The following is a 10,919-nucleotide window of genomic DNA, read 5'->3' on the forward strand; positions in this document are numbered from 1 at the left end:
TATATATATATATACACACACACACACACACACACACACACACACACATATATATATAAATTGAATTTTGGGAAACTTTAACGGTGCTGCCAACTTTGGAAAAAGTCATCCCAATTTACTGTGATGAATTGGCATTGTACAGAAATGGACAACTATATTGGTCTAGAAATGTTAATTTATTTTTTTTCCATGTGTACAGGGGTAACACATCATACTAAATATGTAAGGTCATATCTACGTGGGTTTTATTACAGAAACTAATAAAGTATTCTCTAAATAATGAAAAAAAGAATAAGATAAGACTATAAGAGCAAGAAGCAATTTAAATATGTTCAGGGATCATTTTCATCTCCAGATTAAGGATTACTTTGATGTTACATCATTGCCTTTTCTCTTTTACTTTCCTTTTTAGTTTTATTTTAGGATTCCCTATTTTTAATGTTCATACAGAGATTTCTTTAACAGAAATACCGAAAAGTTTCTTTGGTGTGAAAAACTATAATAGTACACAGGATCCTAATGAGATAATTAATAATGTGAAATAGGAAGTAAAGGGCTAAAGGTGTAAGGAAAGTGGGAAGGGTGGGGGAGAGGTAATAAGGGAGAGGAAAAAAGTATGAGAAACTGAAAAAATGGAAATAAAGTGTTTGTAAATGGAGAGGGGAGGAGGGGGTGAAGGGAGGGCAGGGACAAGGGGAAAAATGAGAATCAAGACCTATTATGTAAAGGTACAGAATCCCAATGATGAATGTAATTGTACTGTATACCTAGATTGCACCAATAACCTCAATAAAAAGAAAAAGAAAAAAAGAACAAGGTCCTGAGTTTGATCCCTGGAACAAAAATAATATAAAGACCTGATTCAAAAGTGGGCATCTGAAATGAAAAGACATTTCTCAGACAAAGAAGTAAAAGCAACAAGTAAATATATGAAAAAATATTCCACATCACTGGTCATTCGAGAGATGCCGATGAAAACAGCACTGCAATTCCACCTCACCCCCAAAAGAATGGCTGCTATCAAGAAATCACTCAATAACAAATGTCGGCAGGGTTGTCGGGACAAAGGAACCCTTTCATTGCTGGTGGGAGTGCAGACTGGTACAATCACTATGGAAATCAATATGGAGATACCCCAAAGAGCTGGGACTAGAGGTTCCATTATACCCAGCCATCCCTCTGCTGGGTATCTTTCCAAAAGAATTAAAAGAATCATACCAGAGTGATATATGCACACCTATATTTATAGTGGCACAGTTTTTAATAGCTAAAACTTGGAAACAGCCCATTTGCCCATCCGTTGGAAACTGGATAAAGAAGATGTGGTTTTTCTATAAAATGGAATATTACTCAGCCATAAAGAATGAGAAAATGGATTCATTCATAGGAAAATGGATTTGTATTGAAGATATATGCCTAAGTGAAATAAATGAGGCACACACGTGCAGATACCAAATAGTTTCTCTGGTGTGAATAATCTGCAATAATACAGAAGAGGAGCTGGGGATTTAGCTCAGCGGTTCGGTGGCCTGCCTTGCAAGTGCAAGGACCCGAGTTCAATCCCTGGTAAAAAAAAAAAAAATACAGAAGATCTTAGTAAGATTGTTGACATTGAGAAATGGGAAGAAAGGAGCTAAAGGTGTAGGGAAGGTGGGATGTGTAGGGGAAGGGTAAAAGGGAAATGAAAAAAATGTGAGATAATGAAAAGATGGATATAAAGTGGTTGTAGTTGGGGAGGGGAGGAGGGGGTGAAGGGAGGGAAGGGACAAGGGGAAAAGATGAGAACCAAGACTTTCATGTAGAGGTACAAGATCCCAACAATGAATGTAACTGTACTGTATCCCTAAAATGTACCAATAAATTCAATTAAAGCTGAAAAATAAAAAGTATTCAGCCCTTTGATGATAACCAATGTAAACATTTTTAACAACATATTTAACAAGGCCTATCTTTTTATAAGGCTATGAAAATTATTTGGGTGGCTCCCATTAGTGAACAAAGATCAGAATAAATTTTGAGCAGCTGCATCTTTATTTACCAATAGGAGTATATCCAAACTTAAAGGTTTATATTTAATTATCTTTTAAGTTTTTTATTTAATCCTATAAAGCCAGGTTGTAGAAGACAACAATCTATTTGTATTTGATGTCATTTTGATGAAAAACATCATTGGACAAACACTTTTGAACATTTTGAATATTTAGACAGACAAACGTGTAAGACAATTTAAACTAGAGTGCACTCAGATGGTTTTGGCCAATTGAATTATAAAATCTTTTAGTTACAACTAGTCAAAATTTTTGCAGGTCAAAATTAACAAAGATCTCTTGTAGATTTAGGGTTAAAGGAATGAAAGCTCTTCTTGACTGTAAATGTAAACCTTTTATAACAAACCTGAAACCAACAAGTAAACAAATAAATAATTTCCACACACCTTCCCTGTCATGAGCCGTGACGTCAGGATCCTGCCAGCAGGTCCTAAACCTGAAAGGACGAGGACAGAGAGACTGGAGGCACCTTTCTTCTCATATTCCTTGCTTGCTTTATTACCAAACCTTTCCCTTTTATACTCTCCCGCTGCACGGGAGCAAGAGTACCGCCCACACATTCCAGAGGGAAACAATAACAACTATTATGGGTTACATCTGCTAGGCAATAGATCAGACCACCAGTTGAACTAGCCCATTGCCGTGGGCGACGGCACGTCCACACTGCTCGGGTGAATCACAGGTCAATATGGCTGCGCTCATGTCGTGTTCCTTTACAATGCTCTCCATATTTCCCTATATACTTAGGCCTTCTGGTCTTTCTTTACCTGTTTTTAACAAGAATAACATACAAAACCTTTCATGTCAAAAGTATAACCCTTACTTATAGCTTTCCTAATATTTTTCTGTCTCATTTACTATTAAGCTTCTATAACAAATTTCAGCTTAAAGTGTCCTTTTTCTGTTTTCAGATTGTTACATCTTAAAATTTGACTGGCTGACAATAGAACAGTATTAACCTTGAGTTTAGAAAACAAGTTAACCCTATACTCACAGTTTAAGAATTGGCAATGCACAAGAAGTGTTACCAAAACTAAATAGTTTTCACTAGCAGCTGATGGTCACATAGCAGAAGTTTGATAACTCCTAGGCTGAGTTGTTTTGAAATCTCTTTCTTAATTATGTGGAGTCCAGGGTCAGCTGTAGTCTGACGGACCTCCTGGAAATTGTTTAAAATCAAGGTGATGGGGGTAAATGAGCTTCTTTTCATCCTGTCAGAAAATTCAAAATAAGCGAACAGACAAACAAGGGAGCAAAAGAGGCCAAATAAAATATAGGACCAAGGCTTATGAAAACCAAACTGAAAGTAGAACCAAAGGTCTCACAAGCAGTTTCCTCTAGTTTTTTTTTTTTCTTGAAAACCAAATGACAGTGTCCTGACCGAGGGGGTTTGGGTGTCACCCAACCCCTGCAGCACAGAGTCCATTAGCACATCTGCCTGGATCTCTGGGCCTCCAAAATTATCTGGATCACAAATTACCAATTAACAATTGTCAGACATTAACAGGAAGAGAAAGACACAGAAGCAAAACAAAAAGAACAAGTACTCACTGATCGGTTTGTAAAGATTAGGCGTCTTTTAGGGGTAGCATCGATCTCTAGCAAGTATCTCATAATTAGCATTTAACCCTCTCTGTGTCCTATTTAATTTTTTTTTCAACATTGTTTTCCAAATTCAAACTTTCACAAAAGGAAATCACCCCCCCAGGCAAGCTTTAGCTATTTTTTTTCAATGAAAAGGAGGTAAAGCATCAATTGCCAGAGAATTAAGCATTGCTAAAGTAAATGGGGCTGTTGGTCTATATTGGGAGCAAGCCATTTTCAATTATTTTAATTGTTTTGACAAATGGGGTTTTCCTGAGCATCTTGAGCATCAAAGACTGGGCAGATAAGGGAAAATCCAGATAAATCTTTCTCAATATTTAAAGCTTCTTGTAACCCTTGGTGAACAGGGGGCAAACGAGGTTGAGAATTGATCCTAACAGGTTTTCAACTTTTAAGGGGCCCTGAAGGAAGAGGAACCAAAGAGGGCTCTCTTTTTTTTTTTTTTTAATGTCTGGGATCTAAACTATCTCAGATGAGAGTCCATAACCCAAAAGCATCCACAGGTCCTTTACCAGGTCCATGTGTGGCACAATAATGTTGTAATTGCTTTCTTACCTTACTCCAAGTTTTCAGATCAACTGTGCCCTCCTCAGGAAACCAAGGACAAACTATTTCTACAAATTCTGAAAAATAACAGCTGTTGGTGCCCAACTCTAGCACTGTGGACATGCAATAAATTTTTAAGCATATGTACAAAAAGCATGCAACTATTGCCGGCTCCCATTTTTAATATTTACAAGAAAACTCACTGCTCCTTACCTTTTCATTGAAGCCTCATTCTTCTCTGTGGTGCCCTTCACTAGATCCCTAGATGCTCAGGTCCCTGTTCAGGCGCCACTTGTGGCAGTCCTGTCAACACATCACAAACATGCCTGAGTTGGGGAGTGAGGATTGAGAAAGGAAAGAACACTCAAGCCCAAGTGGAGACCAAGAGAAGTCTGATTTATTTCACAGAAACAGCTCCTTTTAAAGGCACATCAACAGGAAGCACCTGACTCCTACAGATAATGTCAGATCTTTAACAGGAAGCACCTGACTCCTACAGATAACATCAGATCTTTAACAGGAAGCACCTGACTCATACAGATAACGTCAGATCTTTAACAGGAAGCACCTGACTACTACAGAGAGCGTCAGATCTTTAACAGGAAGCACCTGACTCCTACACGTGCGGTCAAATCTTTGGCTATCTCTTTGATTTTCTCCCATCACAGGGTCAAAAAACAAGTTTAATAAGCAGAGTCCTTAGAAAGGAACAAATGTTAATTAGGAACATCCTGACCACAATTGTGTCAATGCCTTAATTGTAGAAAAAGAAGTTATCTTTCAAATGTCAAACTCCAGTGGGCCATGACTGGCCCCCACAATTGTAGGAAGTGGGCTGGAAAACCTTTTGCAGATGGGAAGGGGATGTAGGGATAGAAGAAGAGGGGAAGAATGGAAAGGGAAAAGAAAGTTTAAAAATATTAAGATCCAATCTGTACATGTGTCAACTCCCTACAATGAATGTATTCATTATATTCCACAAATATGTGCTAATAAAAAATAAACATTTAAAAAGAACATAAATTCAAAGCATTAGAGTCCTATAAATCAATGAAAAGAGTTTGCATTTTATTCTGCCTATAATAAGAAGCTACTGAAATATTAGTAAAGGGGGAAATTATGTCCTCTGACTTGCACTTGGAAAATTGAACACAAGATTGTAATTTTTAAAAGTGAATAAAAGGTTGTAGAGGTTCTAGATGGCAGACAATTTGGATTTTAACATCAAAGACAGTGAGAGATGGCTGTTGGGGATTAAACTATTTAAACAGAACTTGCTAAATAATTAAATAGGACTTGCTAAAAATTAAATTTTGGATGTTAAGAAAAGAAACTAGTATAAATGGACAGTTAGATTTTTGTCTGAGCAATTACTTGACAGTGGGTCACTTATTGTGCTGGGGAGGCTTGGGAGAGGAATAAGAGTTATTTGGGATATGATAAGCTTGAGATACCAAGATATCGAAGGGGACATACTCAGTTACACATACAAGGAGAATCTGGGACTAAAGATGTATAGGAATAGCAGAGACTAAAGAAAGTATTTCAAGGAGGAGAAGGGATCAGATGTGTCAAACACTGCTTAGTGACTGAATACATTTAAGAATAAAGCTTGACCCCACCAGGAGCCACCATCGCTCTGGCACCAGGAGGGCTGCCTGGACCCTATTCCACCATGGGAAGGATAGCCATGCCTTCCCCGACCGGGAGCCGCAATCACTCTGGAACCAGGAAGATAGCCACACAGGTGCCTCTGAACACCCGCCCCCATGCATGCAAACACTCTCAGACCTCCTGATTGAGCCAGTCTTTGGACCCACTCTTCAGAGGCAGGAGTGGTCATAGAGACAGTTTTTCTGAGTTCCCAACATTGAATATCTTTAAAGAAAGGGTGTGGGAAATCTATAGTAGAACAGTGTGGAGTTCAACCATTCAGAAGGTTAGGGAATTCAATCTGGGCCTTGTAGCCTGAGGTCAGTCTGCATCATGGGGTTCAGCCATCAGCTAACTGAGATCAGGGGTCTTGAGTCCTAGCACTGTCTGAGCCCCCATCCTAAATGGTAAATATACTATATTGAAAAGTTTGTTCACTGAAGACATGTTTTGGACTGCTTCTTGATTTCAATTTAATTCAAATGGTTTAAGGGTGATGGACTAGTGACTACCACAGGTGGTCAGTGTCCAAGTTGTGCTTGATCATATTGTGTTGCTGATTGTATCAGTTGGGATAAAGGATTGTGGTTGATTCAATAAGCTGTTTTCTCTGATGTTATGGAGATGAGAATGTCTGTGGGTTGTTAGAGACCCAGAAGCTAGGGTGTAACTATATCAGGAAGATTTGGGTGATAATCCAGAGATTAAACCAAGGACAGCCCGACAACAAAAATAAAAATGAAAAAACACTTAAGCAAGACACAAAGACAGACTTCCAGTTCAACAATGGCAAAGAGTAGGGCAAATGAGGATGAAAAGGCCAATAGTGAACCACCAGCACACCCTGAACTCAAAGCACAGAAAGTAACAAAACAGATCAATCAGGCTCTAGAAAAATTCAAATCAGAAATAATTTCCAAATAACCATACAGATGGTGAGCAAAATGAAAGATGTGATTCAAGACTCTAGAGCAGAAACTGATGAAAAAATAGATGAGCTCAGCACCACAATAGAAGCCATGAAGGCACAGCATAAGAAAGAAATGGAAACAATAAATGCCCAACATAGGAAAGAAATGGAATCCATAAAACATGTTCAAACAGATATCCAGGAGATTAAACACTCCTTTGAAAGCATGCACAACAGACTAAAAGAATGCGAAGATAGAATCTCAGATATAGAAGATAAGATTGCAGTCAGTGACCGTGAAAAGAGAGAACTCTTAAAAACAGTAGGGGATCATGAGAAATCGATCCAGCAACTCCTAGGTGATGCAAAGAAGAATAACAAGACTGACAGGAATCCATGAAGTAGCAGCAGAAAATGCAAATGATGTAAAAAAGCTGTTCACAGAATTAATGACAGAAAACTTCCCAAACAAAGGGGAAGAATTTGACATTCAGATAACTGAAGCACATAGGATCCCAACTAGGCACAATCAAAAAAAAAAAATCTACACCTAGACATATAATAATCAAGATCCCAGAAACCCAACAGAAGAACAAAATACTACAAGTAGTAAGAGAAAAGAAACAAATCACATGCAACAGAAAGCCCATCAGAATCACAGCAGACTTTTCAACACAAACCCTTGGGGCAAGGAGAGCCTGGAATGAGATATTTCAAGTAGTAAAAGAGAACAACGTCCAACCTAGACTGATGTATCCAGCAAAACTCTCTTTCAAAATGGATGGGGAAATAAGATACTTCCACGACAAAGAACACCTGAGAAACTACATGAATACCAAACCAGCACTACAAGCAATTCTAAACAAGATCCTAGAAAAAGACAATGAAGGCAACAACACCATGAGGCCCAACAGAGCAAATCAAACAGGCAAGGCAAGAAATTAAAAGGAGAAGGTGAAAAAATAAAAAGAGTCAACAAAAGGCCATAACAGGATAATAATAAGTCATTATATATCAGTTATAACCATCAGTGTCAATGGCCTCAACTCACCAATCAAGAGAAACAGACTGGCACAATGGAATAAGAAGCAAAATCCAACAATATGTTGTATACAAGAAACACACCTAGTGCAAAAAGAAGCTCATAGAGTGAAAGTGAAAGGATGGAAAACAATTCTCCATGTGACAGGAGCCCAGAAAAAAGGCAGGGGTAGCAATCTTATTTGCAGACAAAGTAAATTTCAAACCAAAACTGATTCTAGTAATATAGACGTAGGACAGTACTGTATCATACCTCTGTGAATGTAAAATATCTTGTACCTTCTTTGTGATACGTAGTAGTGACCATGCTTTATCAGAGCTATTATTAATGATGTTACTCTAGAATGTTCTCTCTCCAGATGATGATTAAGATGCTAATAAAAAAATGGTGCCAGGTACCACAACAGCAACAGAACTTTGCTGTTTTCTGAATATTATTCTTCTCTTTGTTTTTTTGTTTTTGTTTTTTTAATGGAGTGTGCTGAATGTCTATAATTTTGTTCATCTGACTGCAGAACCTGGAAAAGCTGTTGCTGCTATTGATGCATAACATACTGCTATTATTGGTCTTTTTATATTAATATAAATATATATATATATATATACATATATATAATTTGAATTTTTGGGAACTTTAACTGTGCTGTCCACTTTGGAAAAAGTTATCCCAATTTACTGTGTTGAGTTGGCTTTGTACAGAAATTAACAGCCATATTGGTCTAGAAATGTTCATTTTTTCCATTTCTACAGGGGTAATGCACTGTATTAAATATGTAAGGTCATATCTGCATGGTTTGATTACAGAAATTAATAAAGTATTCTCTAAAAATGAAAAAAGAGAATAATATAAGACTATAAGAGCAAGAAGCAACTTAAATATGTTCAAGGACCATTTTCATCTTCAAAATTAAGGATTATTTTAATTTTACATCATTGCCTTTTCTCTTTTACTTTCCTTTTTAGTTTTATTTTAGGATTCCCAATTTCTAATGTTCATATAGAGATTTCTTTAACTGAAATACTGAATAGTTTCTCTGGGGTGTAAAACTATAATAGTACACAAGATCCCAATGAGATAATTAATAATGTGAAATAGAAAGTAAAGGGCTAAAGGTGCAGGGAAAGTGGGAAGGGTGGGGGAAAGGTAATAAGGGAGAGGAAAAAAATATGAGAAAATGAAAAAATGGAAATAAAGTGTTTGTAAATGGGGAAGGGAGGAGAGGCTGAAGGCAGGGCAGGGACAAGGGGAAAAAATGAGAATCAAGACCTATCATGTAAAGGTACAGGATCCCAAGAATGAATGCAATTTTATTGTATACCTAGATTGTACAGTAAACTCAATAAAAAATTTTTTAAAAAGACTAAAGCTTGACTGTTGAATTCAGCAAACGAGGATAGATGATGATCTTAACAGGAGATGATTGTACAGTGATTGGGACAAAATGAGGAAGATAGAAGATAAAAGGTGGAGAGGGCACCAGTGATTAAGGTTCTAAGACCCAGAGTGGGCCATTTGCACAAGTATCAGTCATCTGCCACTCTCCTTACTGGACAAGGATAGTGTTGGGATGGTAATAGGACACTATAGGCATCAACAGTTGAGGTAAAGGCTTGGGCTATTTCTGGCTTTTCCTTCATTCTGGCCCCAAACTTTACCATCATCCACCATGTCCTTATCCTTCCCAGACTCCCCCCTTAACTGTGCATGAGAAACCACTCAGTGCTCTGCAGCGATATGGGAGAAAAAGATTGACAGAAACCAGGTCCTTTGCCCCATGAACCCAGAGTTAACCAGACAGGCACTGTCCTCACTATGATACTAAAAGCAAACCAAGCATAGAGAACAATGTGACTAAATCATACTCTAAGAATCCACCAGAAGCATCTACAGTGAAGAGAGAGCCAAGATTCCATACACAAGAATTTATTTCCCCAGAGGAGAATCTAGATGTGAGGGAGGAAGACCCTCAGGTCTCATGACACCTGTGCCTAAAGGCGCAATGCATGACAGGCAGGCAAAGCTACCAAGGAGAGGGAGCCAGGTGTGAGGAAGGGAGAAAGGACACAATCTGGCCAGGATACATGAGCTGAAGGAGAGAAGAAAGGATGAAGCTGGCATTGGGGATTCACGCGGAATTATCTGGCCCATGACACTACCTCATCTCGGGTTTACCGAGGGAATCCCCAAGAGTCAGGTCCTCTCCACTCCCCAGGTGATGGAGGCACTGTACCAGCCAGAGTATTACTGTGGGCACCACAGAGGCTGGGTCTTCCAGGAAGGCAGGAGGAGAATAGCAGAGCCTCGCCTATAGCAGCCCTACAGCTGTTGCCCCCGCTGGGTCACCATTTCCATCCCCCAACATACACCCTGGGTAAGTGCCCCACACAGTGCTATGAAACCTTGGCCTTTAAATTCTTGGAGCTCTGGTTCCTTCCCTAAAAAAGGCTAGACCCCGCCAGGGACAAGAAGAGAAAAAGAGCAGTGAGCAGATTGGGACTCACTCAAGGCCTTAGAACCTCTCCGTGTGCAAGGAGCCAGCACCTGCCTCTGGGAATGAAAGAAAACAATCCAAAAGAGGACTCCCAAATCTCTACTAGTTCATTTGCAGAGGTATGAGTACAGTGCTACTAGCCTTACTGGGCAGGGGAAAAGGCTGGGAAGGAGACGGAATGGTGAACAATGTCTGCAAGTAAAATTGCACAACCAAGATACATCATATAAAGCTACAAGTTCCCAATGATGAATGTAGATGTATTATATATTTTAAACGTACCAATAAAAGAATTTAAAAGATAAAATTTCACATAATAGAGCAAGACGTGCATATAAACTCAAACTATGCAAACTACGCAAACCTCTGATGTGTAAAATGAGTAGATTTGCCAGGGACAGGGAGGTATGCCATGTGGTAAATGTGGTCATTATGTGATATGTTTATTTGTAGTGTGTCTAAGAGGGTGGAGGGTGTGGGTGAGACAATAGATAGTGCATTCAGGTCTGTAGGTTTGAATGTGGCACCTGCTTATAGTCAGTGTCTCTCAGGCTTCTGTTAAGGTTCCCATCTCAGAGCCCAGAGACAAAGCTGTGTGCATTCTCCTTGCTACCCTGTACATTC

Source organism: Fukomys damarensis, unplaced genomic scaffold, assembly GCF_012274545.1.
Source record: "Fukomys damarensis isolate Sample0158 unplaced genomic scaffold, DMR_v1.0_HiC HiC_scaffold_15, whole genome shotgun sequence".
NCBI classification, from domain to species: Eukaryota; Metazoa; Chordata; class Mammalia; order Rodentia; family Bathyergidae; genus Fukomys; species Fukomys damarensis.